At 36.0% G+C, this 26,545-nt stretch overlaps 1 pseudogene; it reads left to right on the top strand.

Annotated features, from left to right (window-relative positions):
- Window positions 1-26,276, top strand: part of LOC122755156 — a 76,455-nt pseudogene extending 50,179 nt beyond the window's left edge.
- The last annotated feature ends 269 nt before the right edge of the window (window positions 26,277-26,545 follow it).

Raw genomic sequence — 26,545 nt, 5'->3', positions numbered from 1 at the left:
GAACCAAATTCCTGATATGGCTGTATTCACACCTTTAGCTTAGAGACCTGACTCTGGTTATCTCTGTCAAGAACTTCATTCTGTGCTTGCTGTGTGTATTTGTTGTTCAGTCTTTTTTATTTTTTTTTCAATTGTGTCCAATTCTTAATGACCTCGATGGTGTTGTTTTGTTTTGTTTTGTTTTGTTTTGTTTTGTTTTGTTTTGTTTTGTTTTGCACAGATACTGAAGTGTCTTACCATTTCCTTCTCCAGCTCAATTTACAGAGTAGGAAACTGAGGCAAATGGTGTTAAGTGAATTGTCCAGGATCAGACACCTGGGAAGTGAGATTGATTTTGAACTCGGATCCTTCCTTCTCTAAGTCTGGTGCCCTATCCATTGCCCAACCCCACCATTCCTGCTTTGTAGTTTTACTAGTATCTTTTTCATATCAGTAGCCTGGAAATCTGATACTGGCTGTACTCAGTCCTTTTGCTTGACAATCTATCTTGATGTTCTTTAAAAACTGTCTCTTAAATCTAACATTACTACAGTGACTGAGCAAGTGACAAAGTAGAGACCGTCCCCAAGAACTTCTTAAACTTAGAGCAGAAAGTACCTTTAAGGGTTGGCATGGGAACTTTAATGTTCTTTATATGTGATTAATATTAACATATTATCAGTTTTACCACGTTTGCATTTGAGCTATAATGTCCTCAATAAAAATGTTTACTCAGATGGTGGAGCCAAGATGGTGGAGAGGAAGCAGCAAGCTGCCTGAGCTCTCCTTCTGTTCCCTCAAAAAGAACATTAAATCAATCCTCCGGATGGATTCTGAAAGTACAGAACCTTCAAAGAGACAGAGAGACACAGTCTTCCAACCAGAGATAATTTATAAGACTTCAGGAAAAGGTCCTTCTGACTTGGGCAAAAGGGAGGCCCAGCACAGGGGAGCAGCCCAGCGCCGAGGGGATCAAGGCAAGTCAGCAGGAGCTGCGGGCTACAGCTGAACAACTGAGGCCCCTGGAACCTGGCTCAAAAATCTGGTGGCCAAGAAGGACAGTAGAAAAACCTGCCTGCACCGGCCGGGAGGGTGGGCGGTAGGGCCACGAACATGACAGGCAGGATCGGGCTCCTGGCCCAGCGCACCCAGACAGGAAGTGCAGGGGGTCAAACTGCACACACTATAAAGGCCTCAGAGTAAAAAGCTGGTCACACAGCAGCTATACCCCTGCACAAGAAGGCTAAAACAGGGACTCTGGTGCCCCCAGAGCAGACCTCAACTTAAAAAATAAATAAACAAGCTGCAATAATGAGTAAGAAGCAAATAAGATCCCTCTCCATTGAGAGCCTCTGTATCAATAGGGAAGAAGCCAACACAAACTCAGATGAGGACAATACCCTCAAATTGTTTACATCTGAAGCCTCACGAGGGAAGGTGAATTGGTCTCAAGAACAAAAAGCCTTCCTGGAAGAGCTCAAATAGGATTTTTAAAATCAATTGAGAGAGGTAGGAGAAAAAATGGGGAGAGAAATGAAAGCAAAACAAGAAAACTATGAAAAAAGAATTAGCAGCTTCGAAAAGGAAGCACATAATTTCACTAAAGGAAACAATGCCTTATAAAATTCATTTGGCCAAATGGAAAAAAAAGGTGCATAATCTCATTGAAGAAAACAATGCCTTAAAAAATTCATCTGGGGGCAGCTAGGTGGCACAGTGGATAGAGCACCGGCCCTGGAGTCAGGAGTACCTGAGTTCAAATCCGGCCTCAGACACTTAACACTTACTAGCTGTGTGACCCTAGGCAAGTCACTTAACCCCAATTGCCTCACTAAAAAAAAAAAAAAATTCATCTGGCCAAATGGAAAAAAAGGTGCATAATCTCATAAGAAAACAATGCCTTAAAAATTTGAATTGGACAGTTGGAAGCTAATGACTCCATGAGACACGAGGAATCAGTCAAGCAGAATCAAAAGAATGAAAAAATAGAAGAAAATGTGAAATACCTCATTGGAAAGTCAACTGATCTGGAAAACAGATCGAGGAGAGACAATCTGAGAATCACTGGACTGCCTGAAAGCCATCACCAGAAAAAGAATCTAGACACCATATTCCAGGAAATTATTAAGGAGAACTGCCCTGATATCATAGAATCAGAGGATAAAATCATCATTGAAAGAATCCACCGATCACCTCCTAAAAGAGACCCCAAAAGGAAAACTCCAAGGAATATTGTAGCCAAATTCCAGAATTGTTAGGTGAAGGAGAAAATACTCCAAGCAGCCAGAAAGAAGCAATTTAAATATCATGGAGCCACAGTCAGGATTGCTCAGGACCAAGCAGCTTCAACATTAAAGGACCTCAAGGCTTGGAATATGATATTCCAGAAGGGAAAGGAACTTGGATTGCAGCCAAGAATCTATTACCCAGAAAAAATGTTCATTCTCTTTCAGGGGAAAAGATGGACATTTAATGACATTGGGGACGTTCAATCTTTCCTGGTGAAAAGACCAGAACTGAATAGAAAATTTGATCTTAACATACAAGACTCAAGAGAAGTTTAAAAAGGTAAACAGATGGGGAAAAAAAAAGGTTACCCAATTAGGTTAAACTGTTTATATCTCTACACAGGAGTTAATACTCATAACTCTTAAGAACTGTAAATGTATTTGGGCAGAGAGAAGGAGTTTACACAGAGCGTATACACAGATGTGATGATACAAAAAAAAATTAAGGCGTTAAAAAGGGAGTTTATGGGGAAGAGAGGGAAGGAGAGGTAGACTGGGATGAATTATACCATATGAAGAGGTGAAAAAAAAACCCTATTACAATAGAGGGAAAGAAAGGAGGGGTGAACATGGTTTCAGCCCTACTCTCATTAGATTTGATTCAAAGAGCGAATAACATATACATTGATTGGGATAAAGAAACAGCTCATTCTTTAGGGAAGCAAAAGAGGAAGGGAAAGGGGGGGACTGAAAGAAGGGAGGACAAAAGCAAGGGAGAAAAGGGTAATGAAAAGAGAGGGGGGGTGATAAAAAGGGAGGGCAGATTGGGGGAGGCTGGGGTAAGAAGCAAAACATTGCTGAGGAGGAATAGGGTGAAAGAAGGGGGGAAAAGTACAAAGGGGATAAGTAGAATGGAGGGGAATGGACAGTCAGTAATAATAACTGTGAATGCGAATGGGATGAACTCTGGTATAAAATGGAAGCAAATTGCAGAGTCAATTAAAAAGCAGAATCCTGCAATATGCTGTTTACAAGAAACACATTTGAAGCAGAGAGATACACACAGAGTAAAGGTAAAAGGCTGGAGCAGAATATATTATGCTTCAGCTAAAGTAAAAAAAGGAGGGGTAGCAATCCTTATCTCAGACAAAGCGCAGGCAAAAATAGATCTCATTAAAAGAGATAAGGAAGGAAATTATATCTTGCTTAAAGATACTATAGATAATGAAGTAATACCAATATTAAATATGTATGCGCCAAGTGGTATTGCATCCAAGTTCTTAGAGAAGAAGTTTAAATGAGTTACAAGAGGAATTAGACAGTAATACTATACTAGTGGGGGACCTGAATACTCCCCCTCTCAGAATTAGATCAATCTAGCTGAAAAATAAATAAGAAAGAAGTGAAAGAGGTAAATAGATTACTAGAAAAGTTAGACATGATAGATGTCTGGAGAAAATTGAATGGAGATAGAAAGGAATATACCTTTTTCTCAGCAGTACATGGCACATTTTCAAAAATTGACCATGTATGAGGGCACAAAAACATCATAGTCAAATGTAGAAAGGCAGAAATAATAAATGTATCCTTCTCAGATCATGATGCAATAAAAATTACATGTAAGAAAGAGCCAGGGAAAAGTAGAATGAAAATCAATTGGAAACTAAATAATATCATTCTAAAGAATGAATAGGCCAAACAACAAATCATAGAAACAATCAATAACTATATCCAAGAGAATGAAAATAATGAGACAACATACGAAAATCTATGGGATGCAGTCAAAGCAGTACTTAGGGAAAAATTTATATCTCTAAATGCCTACATGAATAAAAAAGAGAAAGAGGAGATAAATGAATTGGGCATGCAACTTAAAAAGCTAGAAAAAGAACAAATTAGATATCCCCAACTAGATACTAAACTAGAGATCCTGAAAATTAAAGGAGAAATTACTAAGATTGAAAGCAAAAAAAGATAGAATTAATCAATAAAACTAAGAGCTGGTTTTATGAAAAAAACCCACAATAAAATAGATAAAATACTGGTTAATTTGATTAAAAGAATAAAGAAGAAAACTAAATTACCAGTATCAAAAATGAAAAGGTTGATGTTACCACCAATGAAGTGGAAATTAAAACAATAATTAGGAATTGTTTTGCCCAACTGTATGCCAATAAATTTGACAATCTAAATGAAATGGATGAATATTTACAAAAATACAAACTACCCAGGTTAACTGAAGAGGAAATAAAATCCTTAAATAAAACCATATTAGAAAAAGAAATTGAATAAGCCATTAATGAACTCCCTAAGAAAAAATCCCCAGGGCCAGATGGGTTTACAGGTAAATTTGACCAAACATTTAAAGAACAATTAATTCCAATATTATACAAATTATTTGGAAAAATAGGTGAAGAAGGAGTTCTACCAAATTCGTTTTATGACACAAATATGGTGGTGATACAAAAACCATGCAAAGAAAAAACAGAGAAAGAAAATTATAGACCAATTTCCCTAATGATTATTGATGCTAAAATCTTAAATAAGATATTAGCAAGGAGATTACAGCAAGTGATCACCAGGATAATACACTATGACCAGGTGGGATTTATACCAGGAATGCAGGACTGGTTCAACATTAGGAAAACTATCAACATAATTAACCACATCAATAAAAAAAAAACCAACCCAAATCATATGATTAACTCAATAGATGCAGAGAAAGCTTTTGACAAAATACAGCACCCATTCCTAATAAAAACACTAGAGAGTTTAGGAACAGGTGGAGCTTTCCTTAAAATAACAAACAGTATCTACCTAAAGCCATCAGTAAATATTATATGCAATGGAGATAAATTAGAGGCCTTCCCAATAAGATCAGGGGTGAAACAGGGATGTCCATTATCACCCCTATTATTTAATATTGTCCTAGAAATGTTAGCTTTAGCAATCAGAGAAGAGAAAGGAATTAAAGGAATTGGAATAGGCAAGGAGGAATCAAAACTATCACTCTTTGCAGATAAAATGATGGTATACTTAAAGAATCCTAGAGAATCAACTCAAAAATTACTTGAAACAATTAGCAACTTTAGCAAAGTAGCAGGATATAAAATAAATCCACATAAATCATCAGCATTTCTATACATGACCAACAAAGTCCAGCAGCAAGAGATAGAAAGAGAAATTCCATTTAAAGTAATGGTAGATAATATAAAATACTTAGGGGTCCACTTGCCAAGACAAACCCAGGAACTCTATGAACACAACTACCAAATCAATTCACACAAATCAAATCAGATCTAAATAATTGGAAAGATATCAATTGCTCATGGATAGGCAGAGCTAATATAGTAAAAATGACTATACTGCCTAAATTAATTTACTTATTCAGTGCCATACCAATCAGACTACCTAAAAATTAATTTATATAGCTAGAAAAAATAATAACAAAATTCATCTGGAAAAACAAAAAATCAAGAATATCCAGGGAAATAATGAAAAAAAATTCACAGGAAGGTGGGTTAGTGGTACCAAACCTGGAGCTTTACTACAAAGTGGCAGTCATCAAAACTATCTGGTACTGGCTAAAAAATAGAGTGGTAGATCAATGGAATAGGCTAGGCTCAGGAAGTGCAGTAGTAAATGACACTAGTAATGTAGTGTTTGATAAACCCAAAGACTCCAGCTTCTGGGATAGGAACTCAGTATTTGACAAAAACTGCTAGGAAAACTGGAAGACAGTATTGCAGAAATTAGGCATAGACCAACATCTGAAACCTTATACTAAAATAAGGTCAAAATGGATGCATGATTTAGACATAAGAGGTGATACCATAGGTAAATTAGGAGAGAAAGGAATAGTGTACCTATCAGATCTTTGGAAAGGAAAACAGTTTATGACCAAACAAGAGATAGAGTATATTATAAAATGCACAATGGATGATTTTGATTACATTAAATTAAAAAGGTTTTGTACAAACAGAAGCAATGCATCAAAAATTAGAAGGGAGGCAGAAAGCTGGGAAACAATTTTTGTGGCTAGTACTTCTGATAAAGGCCTCATCTCTAAAATATGTAGGGAACAAAATCCATGTAACGATTGAAATAACGCCATCTGCTGGAGACTTACTATAGAAGAGTTCCGCCCATGAAGTGAAGGTCTTTGAGGGCAAGACCAGGAGTCTTCTTTGGTGTCAGGAAGTAACACGGGCTAGTGGGAGGAGGAAGGAAGAGACTGACCCTCAGGCTCACTCTTTTTTCCTGGGGACTCTGGTGGAGAGCAGAGCTAGAAATGCGTTCTCCCTTTAATAGATAGGAATCTAGGCCTTTCTCTCTCTCTTTACCAAATTCTTGTTCTCCTTAATAAACGCTTAAAAGTCTAACTCTTGCTAAAGCTTATAATTTATTGGTGACCACTCATTAAATATTTTAGACAGTTTAGCTAGAATTTTACCCCTTAACATCAAATTTATAAGAATCCAAGTCATTTCCCAATTGAGAAATGGTCAAAGAATATGAACAGGCAGTTTTCTGATGAAGAAACCAAAGCTATCTATTCCTATATGAAAAAATGCTCTAAATCACTATTGATTAGAGAAATGCAAATTAAAACAACTCTGAGGCACCACCTGACACCTATCAGATTGTCTAAAATGACAAAAAAGGAAAATAATAAATGTTGGAGAAGCTGTGGGAAAATTGGAACACTAATGCATTGTTGGTGGAGCTGTGAACTGTTCCAACCATTCTGGAGAGCAATTTGGAATTATGCTCAAAGAGTGATAAAGCTGTCAATACCCTTTGACCCAGCAATACCACTTTTGGGTCTTTTTTCCCAAAGAAATCATGGAAAGGGGAAAGGGACCCACATGTACAAAAATATTTATAGCTGCTCTTTATGTGGTGGCAAGGAATTGGAAGTTGAGGGGATGCCCATCAATTGGGGAATGGCTGGACAAGTTGTGGTATATGAATACAATGGAATTCTATTGTGCTGTAAGAAATGATGAGCAGGAGGAGTTCAGAGAAACCTGGAGGGTCTTACGTGAGCTGATGATGAGTGAGATGAGCAGAACCAGAAGAACATTGTACACAGTATCATCAACATTGAGTGTTGACTTACTGTAATGGACTATATTCTTCTCACCAATGCAATGGTACAGAAGTGGTCCAGGGAACTCATGATAGAAGAGGATCTCCAAATCCAAGGGGAAAAAAAAAGAACTGTGGAGTATAGATGCTGAATGAACCATACTATTTCTTTTGTTTTTGGTGCTGATGTTTTTTCTATTTTGATGATTTTCATCATTGCTCTGATTCTTCTCTTATAACATGACTAATGCAGAAATAGGGTTAATGTTATGTGCGTGTGTGTGTATATATATATGTGTGTGTGTGTGTGTGTATGTGTGTGTGTGTGTGTGTGTGTGTGTGTGTGTGTGTGTATAAAACCTATATCAGATTACCTGCTGTCTAGGGGAGGGGGGAGGGAGGGGAGGGAGGGAGAAAAATCTGACATTGGAAAGCCTGTATAAACAAAAGTTGAGAACTATCTTTACATGTAACAGGAAAAAATAAAATACTTTATTAATTTTTTTAAAATGATTACTAATTTTGGTTGATATCCAGGATCAGAAATTTATATATTAGTTTTTTTAATGTTTTCCTGATTTGTTATAAAAAGAACTTTGACTCATAAATAAGATTTCTTGAAACCTGTTTTTCTTCTCTTAATTAATATGAACATGTAATCAACCATAAAGAAAGGCCTCACAATCCTCACTGAATTTTGTACACAGCAGATAGTCAAATATAAATTCTTAAACTCTTCAACAATATTTTGGAAATAATACATAGAATACAAAATAATTCCACTTAATTAGCTTGTTAATTGTCCTGGTATTATTAATAGCATTAATCATCTTGAATTCCCTTATATAAATACAATAATTTCTTGCCGAGAGCAATCTATACTCAGCATCATTTAACGGAAGATTTAAAATATTATCCTTTAGACTCTGTAAATGTCCTCAGTTGCATCTTTAAGTGGTGGAAAAATAACTAGGATGTTACTTTGTAAATTAAAAAAAAAGAAATCACTAGGTTCCAATTCTTCTATTTTACCATTTTTTAAATTTCTGCTGAATTTTCAATATCATCTATCAATTCTTCATAAAGCTGTATTTACAATTGTTTTTTTGTATCATCTAGGGGACAGAAGTGTTTACCAACAAAAAATAATTGGAAAATCCCCCTTCAAACACAGGCTTCCATTAAACCATTCACAAATCCAAATAGTGAATTTGCTTGGGGAAGGATAGGTGGTAGGTAGGGAGAAATTTGTAGTTGAAACAATTTTTTTAATTGACTTAGTAATTGAACCAATATAGTTGTACCAATTATTCAACCAAACAGCCCATATCTCATCAAACAGAATTTTTAAGTAAGCATAGGCAACCATTTTCTTTTAAATAAATGGACAGAGATAAAGAATTAAGCTTATTGTAAGCATGGGCCACTTTATTATATTTGTATCCCTAGTGATCACACAGTGATCAGAACATAGTAGGTACTCTATAAATGCTTGTTGATTTACATGTATGTAATGTAGGAAGTATATTAAATATAACTATTATAAATAGTATTTATTTTTGATAAGTGTTTTTGCAATACAAAATTATATAATTCATCTCTCCATATTTAGGATTTAAGAAGACTATTTGGCATAATGGCAAAATTTAACTGGAACGGGAGAAGTTATTTCTTTTTTGCAAGAACAGTTGTGTGTCTGGTTCATTAAGCTTACTTTAGAGAATGATATTCTAGATTTGCATTGTTTTTTATTCATTAGTACTTCAGTGGTTCTGTGACTGTATCAATGTGGGCATCCCTCCCAAGGATGCAGATCACAGTTGTACATGCCTACCAAACCTATTTGACTCTTGTTCATATCCTGTCAGAAATTCACCACGGGAATTCCACCAAGTGTGCTGGGGGTGGGGGGGGCCGCGTCTTTCTATGATTCTATAATTATTGTAACACTACAAGTAAAGATCTCATACTGTTGAGCAAGTAACAGGCATTTATTTAGCACTCCTAAATGGCAGGAACTATGTTAGGAACAAATACAGAGTCAAAGAATCTGTACCCTCAAGAGCTTCCATATTAATGATTGTGTATGTATATACATACACATATGATTGTGTATGTATATATTTTAAATACATACAAATACATGTATGTATGTAGGTATATTTATTCTCTATATGTATAATATATATTATATGTGTAATATATTATAGAAATGCAGAATAAATATGAAGATAATAAATACAAACAAATAAAACCCATTTAAATACAAACTAATATAGGAAGGTAATAAGAGCAGTTGAGGGGATGGTGAACGAGGACAGATTCTATGTTGAAGATTTTGTTGTTTTGTTTCTTTTTTGGTTTTGTTTTTTTAGTGAGGCAATTGGAGTTAAGTGACTTGCTCAGGGTCACACAGCTAGTAAGTGTTAAGTGTCTGAGGCTGGATTTGAACTCAGGTCCTCCTGACTCCAGGGCTGGGGCTCTATCCACTGCACCAACTAGCTGCCCCTGTTGTTTTGTTTTTTGAAGAGAAAGAGGTTATCTAAGAGGTGGAGGTGAGGGGAAAATGTGTTCCTAGTGTAACGATTGGAATGACGCCACCTGCTGGATACTTACTGTAGAAGAGTTCTGCCCTTGAAGCAAAGGTCTTTGAGGGCAAGACCAGGCTTCAGGAAGTGACGCGGACTAGTGGGAGGAGGAAGGAAGAGACTGGCGCTCAGTCTCGCGCTCTTTTCCTCTGGACTCTGGTGGAGAAGGGAGCTAGAAATGTGCTCTCCCTTTAATAGATAGGAATCTAGGCCTTTCTCTTTACCAAATTCTTATTCTCCTTAATAAATGCTTAAAAGTCTAACTCTTGCTAAAGCTTATAATTTATTGGCGACCACTCATTAGATATTTTAGACAGTTTAGCTAGAATTTTAACCCTTAACAGATGGCGACCACGAAGAGGAAAGCTAACCCTCAGTCTTCTGATCTTCTGGTTGGGTAAGAAATTTCCCCTCCCTCTCCCTTTAACTGCTAAGTACTGGCGTACTGGCTGTGTTTTCCTTTAAATTTTTTCGAATGGACCTTTTAAACTCCCTAATTACCCTATTTTTTATTTTAGTCTGTTTAACCAGACAAATGGGAGATAAGATCATGTTAATGCTTTGTTTTTCTGGATTTTCTATTTTTATTTTTATTTTTGTTAAAAGAGCCAGCAACTTACTCGCACAAGGAAATATCTCTCCCTCTCCCAACCATGCTTTTTCAGAGAAACCTGAAGAGATTCCTGCAGCTTTTCCCAGTTCTAACAGTAATTGTTGCTTTAATTTTGCATGCCTGGAGGCAATGACCCACCCTCTTGAAGCTTTTAATTCCCTAGCACCTGGAGGCAAAGTGGGGGAAGAGGAATCCAGGCCTGAGTTCAAAATCAAGTCTGATTCAAATTGCTCTGGTCCCTCCCCTCCTCTCCAGACCCCACCCTCTACTCCTCCTATGGCCAAGCCCATTGCTTCCCCTGCCTGGGAAGTCCAGAGATCTGATGCGCATGCTCAACTTTCTCTAACTACATTTGCAGCTTCAGGCTCAGCCCTTCCCCAGCCTGGCTGTGCTTCTGAAACAACCTTAGAAAACCCTTTAAATTCCAGATATGCTTGTTTTGTTCATAATTTTGCTAACCTGCTTTTGTCTTTAATTAGTAATCTTATAAAGCATTTGTATGGTGAAAAGACTGACAGACAATATAGAGGGGTTAAAGAAGAAAAACTTAAGCTGAATAAGAATGACAATCATCACCATAGTTCAAGACTCCGCTTCTTTTGCCATGGAAGGGTATATATTGTACAGAAATGTAGAAGTAAGCAGCAAGGTATTGATATGAGTATTGGGGATTTTAGATACCGGAATCAAAAGTGTTCTGAATTCATTCAGAGTATTAATGTCAGTTCAGAGGTTACATAGGATTTCTTTGCTATTACATATACATTTTGAAATTAATGGTATGGGTTTATTTTCATAGAGATTTTCATGCTTTTGAGATTGTGACTTATACTTAGTTTCTAAAACAAGGAGAATATTTGTAAAAGCTTTTTATAGTCATGTGATCAAGTTTATATTTTATAATACTCTTATTGATATTAAGTTCATATTCATTTAGATTTCCTTAGTTTGAATTTCACTGTATTTTATTGTTCCATGTGTATTTTCTTCTATTCATTTGTCTATCTAATTTTGAAACATTGCAAGATGGTTTTGATTTTATTATACAATGTTAATTCTAGGAGTATTGTGCTCCCATATTCTGAGTTGTTTGTTTTTGTTATTTTTTCTCAACTGATTATTTGATCAAACTCTTTAAAGCATTTCCCTGGCAAATTGTTTGCCATGGCAAGTGTAAATTGATTCTAGAAGTATTATTTTTGATAAGCATATTCCCAAAAAAAAAAAAAAAAGAGGGGAACATTTGTAAAAGTTTTCTTTTTTCAAAAAAAAAAAGTTCTTTGAGATTCTGTTGTGCTTTAACTTGTATTTAAGTATGTTCTGATTTTTCACAAAAGTAATTGTATACTAAGTAAAAAAAAAGGGTATTATTTGAAATTGTTGCATAATTATATATTATATTTTGAGTCAAGATGTATTCACATTTTTTGCAATCATTTATTATCCTCAATTTTTAAATCCATATGAGACTTGGATTATGGGAACTTATCATTTAAGACATTAATTGCCTTTATTCTGAGTTATCAGATGCCAGTTGGCCAAGATGCCATCCAATCACAAGAGGAATACATGCAAGAGCAGACACTGAACTGTCACATGAGGGGAGACATGCATGAAGTCAAGGTATGGCCGAGGGAACGGCTTTTGACAAATGTTGAGGTTGGATTCTCTTGGTTTAATATTTTATTCTCTTTTTCCCCACAATATTGTACAGATGGCTGGAAGTATTCATCCCACCCATCTCACTTCTACACCTGGCTTCTATGCTCCCTCCTATATGCCTGATGCCATGGACATCTCAAATCCCATGCATCTGATTAAGTCTGACTCAGTTTCCTCCAATATGTTCGGTGGCATGGACATATATTCCATCCACCTATTTTAAACCTGGCATACTGCATGGGCAGTATATATTGCTCAAGTGTGGGAATGCTCATATCCCATCATTTCTCTGTTCTTTTATGGTAACCCCCATAATTATCTCAGGTGTCATGATAAATAACAGTATTGAATTTGGCCTTGACACCTGTTACCAATTATATTAGATTTTCTAATTTCTCATAATGGCATGAGGATAATTAGGCAGATGATGCAAAAAATGATGAAACAAAGATAAAAATTATTTTAAAAAATTAATATCACAGCAATTGTCTTCTCAATTACCCTCCATAAGGGGGGACTATAGTAATATTATAATTTTAAAGAATGTTTCAATTTTTGTTTTATTATATGTTTCACGTGTAACAACTAAGATTCTGAATTCCCTTAGACATGTTTTTGAGAACTTTCATTGTTTGATTTGATTATTGACAAAGCTATTTTAAAGTTGTGTTAAGCTCAATTTTGTAGGAAATTTTCCTGGCTGATTACCAGCATCCACACATCAACCCCTGAAAAGACTTCCATTCCACAACTACACCTAGAGGACATCTGAGAAAAGACTTTCAGAGACTTTAAATGAATAGTTTTGATTTGTTGTTTTTGTTGTTTTTTTTTCTCTTTCTGTTATAATATACACCATCTGTAACATGTATTCTCTGCAGAGGCCCTCCCTTTGCAAGACTAATGTCAAAGCGTCGGTTCATGAGGACAAAAAAAAAAATCGCCCCTCTGGACAAAACTTTCCTCTCTTCCTTTTCTATATTGTTGTTCACATATTATTAGTTAGCAATAGTTATTATATTGTTTTTACTGTTCCGTCAAGGAAACATTTTGTTTCTTGAGGAACAACAGGGGGGACTGTAACGATTGGAATGACGCCACCTGCTGGATACTTACTGTAGAAGAGTTCTGCCCATGAAGCAAAGGTCTTTGAGGGCAAGACCAGGCTTCAGGAAGTGACGCGGACTAGTGGGAGGAGGAAGGAAGAGACTGGCGCTCAGTCTCGCGCTCTTTTCCTCTGGACTCTGGTGGAGAAGGGAGTTAGAAATGTGCTCTCCCTTTAATAGATAGGAATCTAGGCCTTTCTCTCTCTTTACCAAATTCTTATTCTCCTTAATAAATGCTTAAAAGTCTAACTCTTGCTAAAGCTTATAATTTATTGGCGACCACTCATTAGATATTTTAGACAGTTTAGCTAGAATTTTAACCCTTAACACTAGGCATAGGGAATAGCCAACTTAAAGGCATAGAGATGGTAGATGAAATGCTCTGTGTGAGGAGAGAAGTTTGATTGGGTCACAGAATGCAAGGCAGGGAATAATGTCCATTAAAACTGAAAAGATAGGTTGTGACAAGTTGAAGAACTTTTAAAAACTCTTCATTGGTTATTGCTTGCTCCTGCTATGTTTCAGTCTATCTCATTTAATAAACGTGTATTTCTTTAATGGCATCTTATACACTCTGCCTATATAATTCTTTGTCTGTAGTATGTGATGCTCACACAGAGCATGCACATCTACATTGCCTTTGAATGACTGTCAATTTCAATTCTTCTTGTAGTTCATTTAACACAACTCAAACAAAATCAATATTTTTTAAATGGGCCTTTCTTTACGGTAGAAACTTAAGGTTATTAGAAGAACATTCAAGTTTCCTGAAAGAATTTCAACCTTTTCTTTTCTTACTGGTCACTTATGGAATGGACTCATTGTCCATCTGAAATAAAAACACTTGAATGCATACATACATACATATATACATATAGATATATAACTTTTTCTCCTACATCTTATATAAACATGCATATAAATAGCCATATTTCCAAGGATATGCAGTATTTATATAGGTGAAGTTAAGGGGTTAATTCATTTCAAGTGGAGCCAATGTCATAATAAAAGGTAAACAGGTGGGGAAAGAGCATCTTCATAGTATCACAGGGTCCAGAAAAGGGGTGCTTAACCTGGTGTAGTGAGGTGTTTTTTTTTTTCTTTTGCGAGGCAACCGGGGTTAAGTGACTTGCCCAGGGTCACACAGCTAGTTAGTGTCAAGTGTCTGAGGCTGGATTTGAACTCAGGTCCTCCTGAATCCAGGGCTGGTGTTTTATCCACTATGCAACCTAGCTGCCCCTGGTGAGGATTTTTTAAAATTTCTTTATTTAGTATTTTATCTTCCCCCAATTATATGTAAAAACAATTTTAACAACCATTTTAAAAAGTTTGAGTTCCATATTATTTCCCTTCTTCCCTTCTCCCCCCTCCATGAGAAGACAAGCAATTCGATATAGGTAATACATGTGTAGTCATGCAAGACATTTCCATATTAGTCATGTTATGTTGTGAAAAAAAACAGACAAAAAAGATATTTTTTGAAAAAATTTTGATACTCTTATTTAATATAATTGGTTCTCTTTGTAGTCCTATATGTTTTATTTTGTATATTTAAAAATATTATTCTGAGAACTGGTTCATAGGGTATATATTTAATTATGTATGTATGTGTGTGTATGTATGTGTATATACACAAACATATATATACACACACATACATATGCATGTGCACACCCATCCAGATATATGTATGATCTCTAGAGATTGTCCAGCTAACTGCAAATCAGTCCAGGTGATTGACAGTCTTTTTCTATTTGGTATTTCCTATGTGACTAGTTAGAAAAACTATTTTTGTATCTCATTTAAGAGGTTCTGAAGAATTTCTGGGTTTACTGGGACAAAATCATGTGAAAACAGGGAAAAGTGGAAGATCTTTCCACTGGTAGGAAATTTGTAATCACCCCTGTACTGGGTATCACTAATAACAGTGGTAAACACTTTGAGCAAGCATATATGTCTCCCTATTTTCTTTCTCCCTTGAAGTTAATTCTTAGAGTTCCTTCAAATAAGAATATTCATGCTATTAGATTTTTCATTGATTCTCATATAACTTTGGCACATACATTAGAGACATATTGGAAGAAAACGTGATATTTTTGTTCTATGAAATAAAAAAAATATATAGGCAAAAACAAAAAAAAGTAAAGAATATGCCATATTTTATTATTATACCATATATAGCATCTATTTTAGTCAATTTTCTAATAACAATGATATAGATACCTCAAGAATATTGTTTTTGAAAGTCTGTCTCTTCCCCTTCAATACCCTCATCAATGATGCCCTTGATCCATCTATAGATCATTTTAATAAAATGTTTTATATCAATTGGAAAGTAATGACTATCCCCACCCTTCATTGGAATGGCCCCTGCAATGCTATTTTGCCTCAAATTCTAGTTTAACAATATCAATTGATATTGTTGAGTAGGTTATGACTGTAGATTCAGAGAGTTTTAGAACTGGATAGGCCTATGAAATCATTTAGTTTTGCCCCCATATTTAAACTCCCTCCTCCCAAAAAATAAACTGATTTTCTAATAAAAAGCCAATTAGCATTATTTATCCATTGAATTAACAACAAATGAACATTTCCTAAGTAGAAGATTGTTGTTTGTTGTTCAGTTGTTTCAGTTATGTCCAAATCTTTGTGACCCCATTTGGGATTTTCTTGGCGAATATTACTGTAGAGGTCTGCTGTTTCCTGACCTAGCTGTCATGGTCTTCTTTGAGAACACAGGACAAACAATAATTGCAAAAATATAAGGGCAATTAGTTCAATACCTCTTTTAAAACATGCTCATATTTATTTTGATTGAGAGTTAGAAGCACTGACTTCACCATGGAATTTGCTTTATGAAGGACTCACAGCCAAAATTCAGTAGATGAGGGGCTGCTAGGTAGTGCAGTGGATAAAGTACCAGCCCTGGGTTCAGAAGGACCTGAGTTCAAATCCGGCTTAAGACACTTGATGCTTACTAGCTCTCTGACCATGGGCAAGTCATTTAACCCCCATTGCCCCAACAAAATTCAGTAGATGGAGGCTCAATTTGGTACTGGGTTAGAGTTTATTTTTACCATTCCTGAAATTTCCTACTTCTACTCCCATCCCTGTCACCTACATTTCTAATATTTGTTTTTCTACTCTTAGGCTAAGTCTTCATGATGACTTACAACTATTCTAAGGTTGGTCACTTATTGCCTCTCTTTTACTGTCCTGCCCCAAAGCCACCAACATTATTGGTCTGATCAGCTTTATATTGTTATCCAACAGTGGTACTTAGTTGTTTTCCTTCAGAGAACATCTTAGAGTTATAAGCTCAAAAGAAATAATATAGTTCAGGCCCACATTTTACATATCAGTTTTTTAAAGTCTTTGGTTTGCTTTTAGGTTTTCCTATACACACAAAAAGATCTAATCCATTCCTTCCAGTAAACTGACCTCTTTTATTTTTTCTATTTTGCAAAAATTAGACAAAAATTTTCCCCTGAGATATATCCAAAGTCAATGCTTTTGAAAAGATCTTTAACAAAAAAAACATTTTATTACTTATTTTCCCTTGTTTCTTAGGAAAAGAAAAATAAGGTGTTATTGGCACTGTAAATGCAGTTTTTTATGATTATTTTTTCCAGGAAAATGTTATAAAATACAAACCATTTCATTTTAGACCAAATATTGAAATAAAAAAAAATGTGTCAAATAATCTTAATAGTGACACCTTTTATTTATAAAAAGGGTTTTAAATTGATTACATGGATTTACATTATCAGAGCTAAGTAACACTTAATGAATAAGAATGGATTTGAATGAATTCCATTGGAATGAAACAATAAACACAAAACAACTAGAAATTATGAGACTCATTTATTTCCCAGGTGGGCAAAAGCAATTACACATTTCTTCAGTCATCAAGAGTACATGGCAAACTTCAATGTTATTACTCTCTAGGAACAATAAAACCTGTGCTTCTCAACATTTCATAAACTGTAGTTTCCTAGATTCTCTGTGATTTTTCAATCACATCAAACAAATATGTTGCAAACAGACTGAGATATACCCATCAGAGACCATAAATGAGAGGAAAACGTTGGATAGGCTCTTCTTAGTCATCATTGCCCTGCTACCACAAAATGCCCAGATTTAATGGATGACTCATTTCATTTCCTGAGAGAAGGGGAAACAGGGCTGCTTTTAAAAGAATAGCCATACTTATGCATCCAAGAAGAACTTCACACTGAGAGAGAAGGAGATGGAAGAGGAGGATCAGAAGGAGGAAGAGAAGGAAGAAAGGATTGAGAGAAAGGAAAGGAAGGAGGAGGAGAATGAAAAAAGATAGGAAGGGAAAAGAAAGAAGGAAGAAAAACAGAAAAAATAGAAAAGATTTATTTAGCAACCACAATGTGAAAGGAACTGTGCTAAGTGTTGGGAATAGAAAAATAAGCAAAATATTTTCCTTACTCTCAAGGAATTCACAATGTAAGGGGGGGAGATAAGTAAATAAATATGTACAAAAAAGCTATATAGTGGATAAATAGGAAATAACAAAGAGAATGAAGGTACTAAAATTAAAAGTGGTTGGGAAGGGGCAGCTAGGTGGCACAGTAGATAGAGCACTGGCCCTGGATTTAGGAGGACCTGAATTCAAATCTGGCCTCAGACACTTGACACTTAACTAGCTGTGTGACCCTGGGCAAGTCACTTAACCCCAATTGCCTCACCAAAAAAAAAAAAAAAGTGGTTGGGTTTCCATAGAAGATGATATTCTAATTGGGACTTAAAGGAAACCAAAGTATCCAGGAGGCAGAGAGGAGACAGGAGAGCACTCTAGAACCAGAGAAAATGGCCAGAGCCGAGAGGTAGTGTGTCATATTAACAGAACAGTCAAGTGACCAGAGTCAATAGATCCAAGGTTATAAATCAAGCAATCAATAAACAATTATTAAGTGACTACTATGAGTACTAGGAATACAGAAAACAGTCTCTGCCCTCAAGGAGTTTATAATCTAATGAGGGAGACAACACATAGAAAGCAAATTCTATGCAGGATGAATAGGAAATAATTACAAGAGGAAAGACATTAGAATTAAGAAGAGTTGAGGAAGAATTACTGTAGGAGGTAGGATTTTAGTTGGGACTTAAAAGAAGCCAGGGAGTTCAGTAGTTGCTATTCAGTAGGGAGAGTTTCAAGGCATGGGGGGGACAGTCAGAGAAAATGCCTACAATCAAGAGATGGGGTGTCTGGTTGGTGGGATAGCCAGGAGGCCAATGTCTCTGAATTGGAGCATTTGTTGGGGAATAAGAAATTGTTGTTGCTGTTCATCCTTCATTCTTGAAGAGGACCAATGACATCACAAGGGTGATGTCTTGACTTGTGAGTGAATTGGATTTGAGTGAGGCAGAGGTGCATAAAGTAATCAGTCTCACTCTCTCCACTGAGTCATCAATGTTCACTGACAAGACATAAGTCAAGTTGACTGGCAATAGCCCAGTATGCTGTGGGAGACGTTGGCCTTTTTAAGCTAAGGTATTTCCCAGCTATGTTTGTCTGAGGCAAGGCCCATTCAGTAATTAAGGACTAGGTAGGAACTGAGACAAAGGATGGCATTTTTTGCCATTATAAAATAATCAATCTGGGATAATTCAGGTGTGAGGTGATGAGGGCCTCAACCAGAGTGATGACATTTTCACAGGAGAGACAGGGGAATATTCAAGAGATATGTGAAAGTAAAACTAACAGACCTTGGGAATAGATTGGATATTTGAATTGAGAGATATTGAAGAGTCAAAGATGACATCTGGGTTGGGAGCCTGAGAGATGGGAAAATCCTTTTGCTCTTGACAATAGTAGGGAAATATGATGGAGGGGAAGTTTTACAGGGAAAGATAATGAGTTCTCTTTTGGACATGTTGAGGTTAAGATTTCTACTGCAAATACAATTTGAGATGTCTGAAAGGTGGTTGAAGATATGAGAGTGGAGGTCAGCAGAGAGCTTAAGACAGAATAGACAGATGTAAGAATCATCAGAATAAAGATGGTAATTAAATCCACAGGAGTTAATGTGATCACCAGGTGAAATAGTAGAGAGAGAGAAAAGAAGAGGGCCCAGAAAAGAAATGTTTGTTGAGTGGCTGACTGAAATAAACAGGACTAAGAGAACAGTAAATACAATACAATAAAAAGAAGTTGAACACTGAATATCTGGAAAACCCTAGAACATTCAAAAGCAGAGAGAATGGAATATGCCTCTCTTCTTAGAGAACAGGGATGAGGGGGATACAGTGAATAACTAATGAAAAATATTCTATCCATTGTCATATATGATAACTACCTAGGATGTTTTTGCTTAATTATTTTTCTTTCTTCCAAAGGAGTGCTCAATATGGATGTTTTTCCATTCAAAATGGCTAATATGTAAAGGGGAGTTAGAAAGAAGCATCGATAAGACATAAAAATTAAAATAAATTCCAAACAGATTAGGATCCTCACCACAGACCCCAAAGGACAATGAACTAGGCAGATTTAATTCGACAACCATTTTCTTCCTGACACTGTTAGAGAGTAACTCACATTTTTTATAGCTTTAAACTTGACAAAGCATTATCACAATTTATTCTCTCATTCTTCATCCAAAATTTTCAACAAGGCCTCTCAAGTTTTGATAGACTTTCTTGGACAGACTCTCATATTATTTATAACAGTGAAGGGAAGAGAATGTGCCTGAATGAAGTGGACTTTCATGAAATATCCAGGGAGAGAAGCAGACCCAAATGAATAAAGCTCATTTCCTTTGAACTAAAGATGTGTTTTCCCTCATCTAAATTTTTCAGTGCTGAGATAAGTGTTGCAGTGCAGTATCATCTAGAATTGGAGACTAACAGGATGTATTCTGAATTATCAAAGCAGAGCTTTTTCTGTATAAACTTCAGGATCATAAAACTTCTATATGGAAAAAAATCCCACAGGTTAGTCATGCACCATGAGGAAGAGAAGTTTTAATCAGCACCTGTTATCTGTTATCAGATCTAGTATCAGAAAATGAGGAATATTAAAATGTCTGAATGTCAGTGATTAAAATTCTGCTTTGCTACTTGTTCTGAATTTAAATTAAACTCAGCTTGGGAAAAGCATCATTCTTCCATGTTGTAAAAATTAATTCATATATGCCAGTTTTTATTTTTCTCTCCAACACCCCTATCTCTTTAAGATCTCACTTAGAAGAGAACTTTAATTACAGAATATATAATAAAGCATCATGGAAAAGGGGATAGACAGCTATTTTCTGACTCAGGAAAACCAGGGTCCAAGTCTTGATTCTGTCTCCTATTGGCACTATCATCCTGGGCAAGTCATGTAATCTCTTAGTGTCCTCAGACAATTCTCTAAGACTCTACAATTCAGAGTTGGTATTTATCTGATCTGAAAAAAGACATTCCTTATCTAAGCTTCCTGCACACATGAAATTGCACAGGTCAGTCCATACAGACATGTATGCACACAACCCAGGGTATTTTATTAGCATTTTTTGGTTGATGTAAAAATCAATCTTTTTTTTTCTTTTCCTCTTTACTCAGTTGTCATATATTGTTTAGAAGACTTCAAAATTAAGTTTTTAATCTGAAAGAAGTAAATGTAAAGCTACCAAGTATCTTTTAATTGGCAAATCTTCTCAGTTGATCTTTCTGACTTCTGGTTATTTAAATTAACCACTGAAAAACTCATTTATCTGAGAACTGACTTCTTTTAGTTTCCTTTCCTCAGACCAATGACTTTCCTGGGGCTGGCCAAACTTTGTCAATTCCAGCCTGATTACCATCTTATGTAAAAAACAACAAAACAAACAAAGAAAAAATACTTAACAGGTAAAACAAAAGGTAATGAGCCAAAGGCAGCCTTTTCGAGTTCCCTATTGCTTGTACCCTATATAAACTCTGGTTTTGGCCCCATCCTTTGAGTAGTCCTAGGTTGCTAAGGTGGTAGCATGACTTATAGCTCTTCTGCTCCAATTAAAGACCTTAATTTTGTTATATTGATTGTTTTATTAATTTTCAGGTTGACATTTTGGGGGCTCATCAGTCACTTAGTGGCAGCAGAAATCCATTGAATTCCCAGTCCAGACTCAAACTTGGTGGTTCAACTTGGAGAAGTGGGTCTCTCAAATTCTGACCTTGCATCCTTTTTGCTTGATTTCTTCAAACTCTAATTCTAGGATCTGCCAAAACCCATGGGTGATTTGTGGTCTGCTTTGGCATGTCCACAGACTGTTGCTGGTTATGTTTTCCACTTATGGACAATGGCATTTTGAATCAACAATTGCATTTTGAATCAACTAAGCAGGAATGTGAATCTGAATCTTCCTCCCTTCCAAAAAATAGTCAAAACAGAACAAAAGGGGAAAATAAGATTTTTGCTCCTCAGGAAAAGCTCTAAACTTTAAAGAAGAGAGAGACCAATCAGTCAGCCTCAAATTAATAGGGCTTTGAGGATATAGAGGAGGATTTAATTTGTGTATGGTAATTTTTTTTCTTTTTCTTTTTTTAAAAAAACTATTCCTTCCTTTTTTTGTGGGGGGCAATGAGGGCTAAGTGACTTGCCCAGGGTCACACAGCTAGTAAGTGTCAAGTGTCTGAGGTCGTATTTGAACTCAGGTCCTCCTGAATCCAGGGCCAGTGTGCTTTATCCACTGTGCCACCTAGCTGCCCCCTCATGGTAAATTTTTTAAAGAATCTTTATCACTACTGTTTACTGTTCTTGTGTCTGTAGAATGGTATTTGTGATAATATGTTCTCTGTCCCTGAGTGAGAAACAAGCTTTTTTTTTCTTTTACCCCTTGCTGTTCAAGCTAAGTCCCTAATCTTCCACCCAGTTATGCAGCCCTCTGCCACTCAAAGCAGAGTTGTCCAGAAAGGTGATTTACACAAAGAGGCAGTTAGAGGGTGACTACAGCTTATTTTTTTACCTGCTTTTAAGAAACTTCTTAAAACTTAAATTCGGAATTGATCTCCAATATCGGAAATGTAAAATGCAGGTTGGTACATCAGAATCAATTTAAATCTGGGGAAGTGTCTGACTTCTCAGTCACCAGAGATTTTATCACTATGTAAAAATGAGTTTATTGACAATAATGGTCTCATATTGAAATACTGATAGTATATGAGCCTTAGATAAATTGAAAATTATAGCATTTGGGAATATAGATCAAGTTGTAACTGACTTTGTTCTAGTTTTATTTTAAAGGAAATATTTCTTCTAATAAGATGTGGTTTTTTTCTAAGTCAGGATTTATTGTCATATTTGCATTAAGACAAAGTGTAAAAAAAATTCTTGGATCTAGAAATTGGTTAATTGCATGATCTTAAAACAAGTTACTTCAGTTTACCAATCTGTAATATGAATATTAATATAGACTAGTATTGTTTTGGGTAATGAATTGTTATAGATTTAACAATTGAAAGGCTGATGTCAAATAATTGAAATGGCTTATTGAGAAATGCCATAGATATTTGCAATGTATTTATTGTAAATTTACAAGAATTGATCTCAAAATCAGGAACACTTGAGTTGAAACTTCCCCTCTGGGATACTCCCTAGGTATAATGATTGTGTGACTTTTGGAAAAATAATTTGGCTTCTTGGTGTAAATAGCAAGAAAAAATTTCAAAATATGAAAACTGGGGGTTGCTGTAATAGGCCAGAGAAACTTGTTCCACTTAGCCCTGGTACTGTATTTGGAAGTTTTTCTCAATAGCTCTGTTAAGTAGGTTTTGAATCTAAAGTCAGACCAAGCGCATACTATTGAAGTATTACATGCTTTAATAATGGTGTGGTAGGTAAAAACAAAGTTTGCTGGTTTTGCTTTTGGTTTTGTAAGCTTTACAGGTATTTCAAGACTTCTTGGCTCTAATATTTGAATATGATGATTTTGTGCATTTGATACTTTTTCATTGATAGGTGTTTGAGTAAGTTTTCTTTCATAATAGTTTTATTTCATAGTAGCATATTCAGCTGGAAATGGATTTATTACTATCTTGTGTTTCTATTAAAGCATGTTTATGCTGTCTTAACCTTTTTCCTTCCCTGAATATTTTATTTCATTACCAGGATTACATACTTCCATAGCAGTCATCTACTTTTTTTTTTTTTTTAGAACATCTAATAACAGTCAGTGGTCTCTATCTTGCAGGATTAGAGATTTCTCTACTATTCAAATGTAATGTAACTATCTCCACGTGTAGAGTTCTCAACATAGCCACTTTCCTCCCTGACAAAGAGGATTGAAACCCTGATCGTATTAGAATTATTAATGAATTTCTCCCCAAGAAGATCTCCAAGAAACTGAAATAAAAGACCCAGATTATCCCTGCTACACAGATCATTTCTGTCTCAGAAATGATTCAGGGAAATTGCAGGGTATACTATCAGCACTACTGAGGAAGTCATTGAGCTTCCTTTGGCTTCTTCAGCACAACAGGCTGAACATGAAACCCTGACTCCGGCTTGCGAAAGGAAAATGAGTGAACCTTGACACAGATAACAGGTAAGCTTTTGGGAGCAGCACATGATTTCAGGGTGTTACGGAAATATAGGGGGCTTTTAATTTCTTCTGGTACTCCATCAGGAATGGGGCAGAAGACTGTTCATATCCTTTGACCATTTTTCAATTGAAGAATGAGTTGTATTCTTATAAATTTGATTGACTTCTCTGTAAATTTTAGAAATTTGACTTGATTTATAAGAATACAAGTAATTCCGGGGGCAGCTAGGTGGCACAGTGGATAAAGCACCGGCCCTGGATTCAGGAGTACTTGAGTTCAAATCCAGCCTCAGACTCTTGACACTTACTAGCTGTGTGACCCTGGGCAAGTCACTTAACTCCAATTGCCTTACCAAAGAAAAAAAAAAAAGAATACAAGTAATTCCCAAATTGAGAAATGGTTAAAGGATATGAACGGGCAGTTTTCAGATTAAGAAATCATAGCTATGTATTGCCATATGAAAAAAACTTTTCAAAATTAACTCTGAGGTACCACTTCACATGGAGTAGATTGGCTAATATGGCAAAAAAAGAAAATAATAAGTGTTGAAAATGTGGGAAAATTGGAACACTAATGCATTATTGGTATAGTTGTAAACTGATGCAAGCATTCTGGAAAGCACTTCTGAGGTATGCCCAAAGGGCTATGGGACTGTGTATACTCTTTGACCCAACTAGGTCTGTATTCCAAAATTTAAAAAGCAAATATTTATAGCAGCTCTCTTTGTGGTGGCAAAGAACTGGAAATTGAGGGGAAGCCTATCAATTGGTGGATGACTGAATAAATTGTGATATAAATGTAATAGAAAACTGTTGTGCTGTAAGAGATTATGATCAGGCAGATTTCAGAAAAAGATGTAAAGACATATATGAATCAATTCTGAGGCTAATGAGCAGAACCAAGAGAGCATTGTAGATCATATCAACAACATTTTGTGATTATGAATTGGGTTACACTTTGCTTTTCTTAGCAATAAAATGATTTAAGACCATTCCAAAGGACTCAGAATGGGAAATGGTCTCCACATCCAGAAAAAAGAATTGTGAAATCTGAAGGCAGAATGGCATGTATAATGTACTTTTTTTGGCAGGGCAATGGGGGTTAAGTGACTTGCCCAGGGTCACACAGTTAGTAAGTGTCAAGTGTCTAAGGCCGGATTTGAATTCAGATACTCCTGAATCCAGGGCCAGTGCTTTATTCACTGCACCACCTAGCTGCCCCCTATAATGTACTTTTACTTTTTTTCTTGACTTTTGTACATATTGTTCTGATTGTTCTTTGGCAATGTGAGAAATGTGAAAGTATGTTTAATGTGATTGTAACCTATTATGAGATTATTTGCTTTCTTGGGGAGAGGAGGAGGGAGAAGAATTTTGAATTCAAAATCCAATGAAAAAGAATCTTTACATGTAAATGGTTAGACATAAAACATGCCAAGGTTATTCATTGCATCCAAAGCCATGACCAGTTATCTTGACTTTTGTCTTGCCAAGGGTCTCTGATGATTGGAAGAGAGTTAAGCTAATGACTTCATAAGATAGTGCCTCATTAAATACAATTTGTGCCCAAGTCAGAAGATAGTATTCATGCCATTTTACTACTTTTAGCTACCTTGATGTCCTATGGCAAAGGCACGTGACAAAGCTGAAAGCTTGGATACAATGACAATTGCATTCACAACACTGTATGCAAATCACCCGGGGCCTATGGTTGTTTTCTCACTGGACTGAAGCAGTATACCAGATCTCTAGCATGGACATGGGTTAGTAGTGAAAATGGCCTTTTTGAAAGACAACTCTTGTGGAGAAGACATAGTATCCAAAAGACTTTCTTCTCACTCTGATCTCATCACAGGTATCTAAGAAAATCTGGGAATGTACGTTTGACCTTCTAGCTTATCTAGCTGATGAAGAGGTACTATTTTCTGGGAAAAGAGTGTTGGAGCTTGGCTGTGAAGCAGGACGTCTGGGAATAATTGCCCTCAAGAAGAAAGCTAAAGAAATCCACTTTCAAGATTATAATAGCCCTGTAATTGATGAAGTAACCATCCCCAATGTCATAATGAACTCAACTTTTGAGTGAAGACAATGAAGTAAGTGAGCCAGATTTGAAAAGGCAGAGGAACTCAAACCCAACATAAGAACTGTTGAGCAAATGTTGATTCTTTTCTGGGGAATAGTTTGAGTTTTCCAAACTTGTGCTAAGAAGTAAAAAAAGCTTTTGCAAAATATGACATCATTCTTACCTCTGAGACCATCTATAATCCAAGCTATTACAATGCCTTTCACCAAACTTTAGCTAATTTGTTGAACGAAAATGGACAGTTGTTTTTAGCAAGTAAAGTATATTCCTTTGGTGTTAGAGGTGGTGTTCATTTCTTTCAGGAGTTTATAGAAGAAAGAAATGTAGGACACTCAAAATAATTGATGAAGAACTAAAGATCTTAATTAAAATGTCCTTTAAGCATACCCATTGAAATCCAAATACAGTCCCCTTTTTAATGTATTGTTCTGTTGATTAAAAGATTTTTTGGTCCAAGAAAAAAAAATGAGCAGTGCCATGCTGCTCAGGGTCAGTTTCCTGTGAAAGACAGACCCTCTGAGGGTAAAGCTTTTAGATAGGTGTGGTTTCTATTGTCTACTCAGAATCTGATTTCCTTTTCAAAGGACTCTGGGCTGGCTTTGAAAGAGATTAGGTAAGGTTCCTGGGCTAAGCTCTCGAGTGAAGGGGTCCCTGTGTCCCCCA

Source organism: Dromiciops gliroides, chromosome 4, assembly GCF_019393635.1.
Source record: "Dromiciops gliroides isolate mDroGli1 chromosome 4, mDroGli1.pri, whole genome shotgun sequence".
NCBI classification, from domain to species: Eukaryota; Metazoa; Chordata; class Mammalia; order Microbiotheria; family Microbiotheriidae; genus Dromiciops; species Dromiciops gliroides.
Note: the sequence above shows the minus strand (reverse complement) of the source record. Positions and strands in the feature narration are given on the sequence as shown.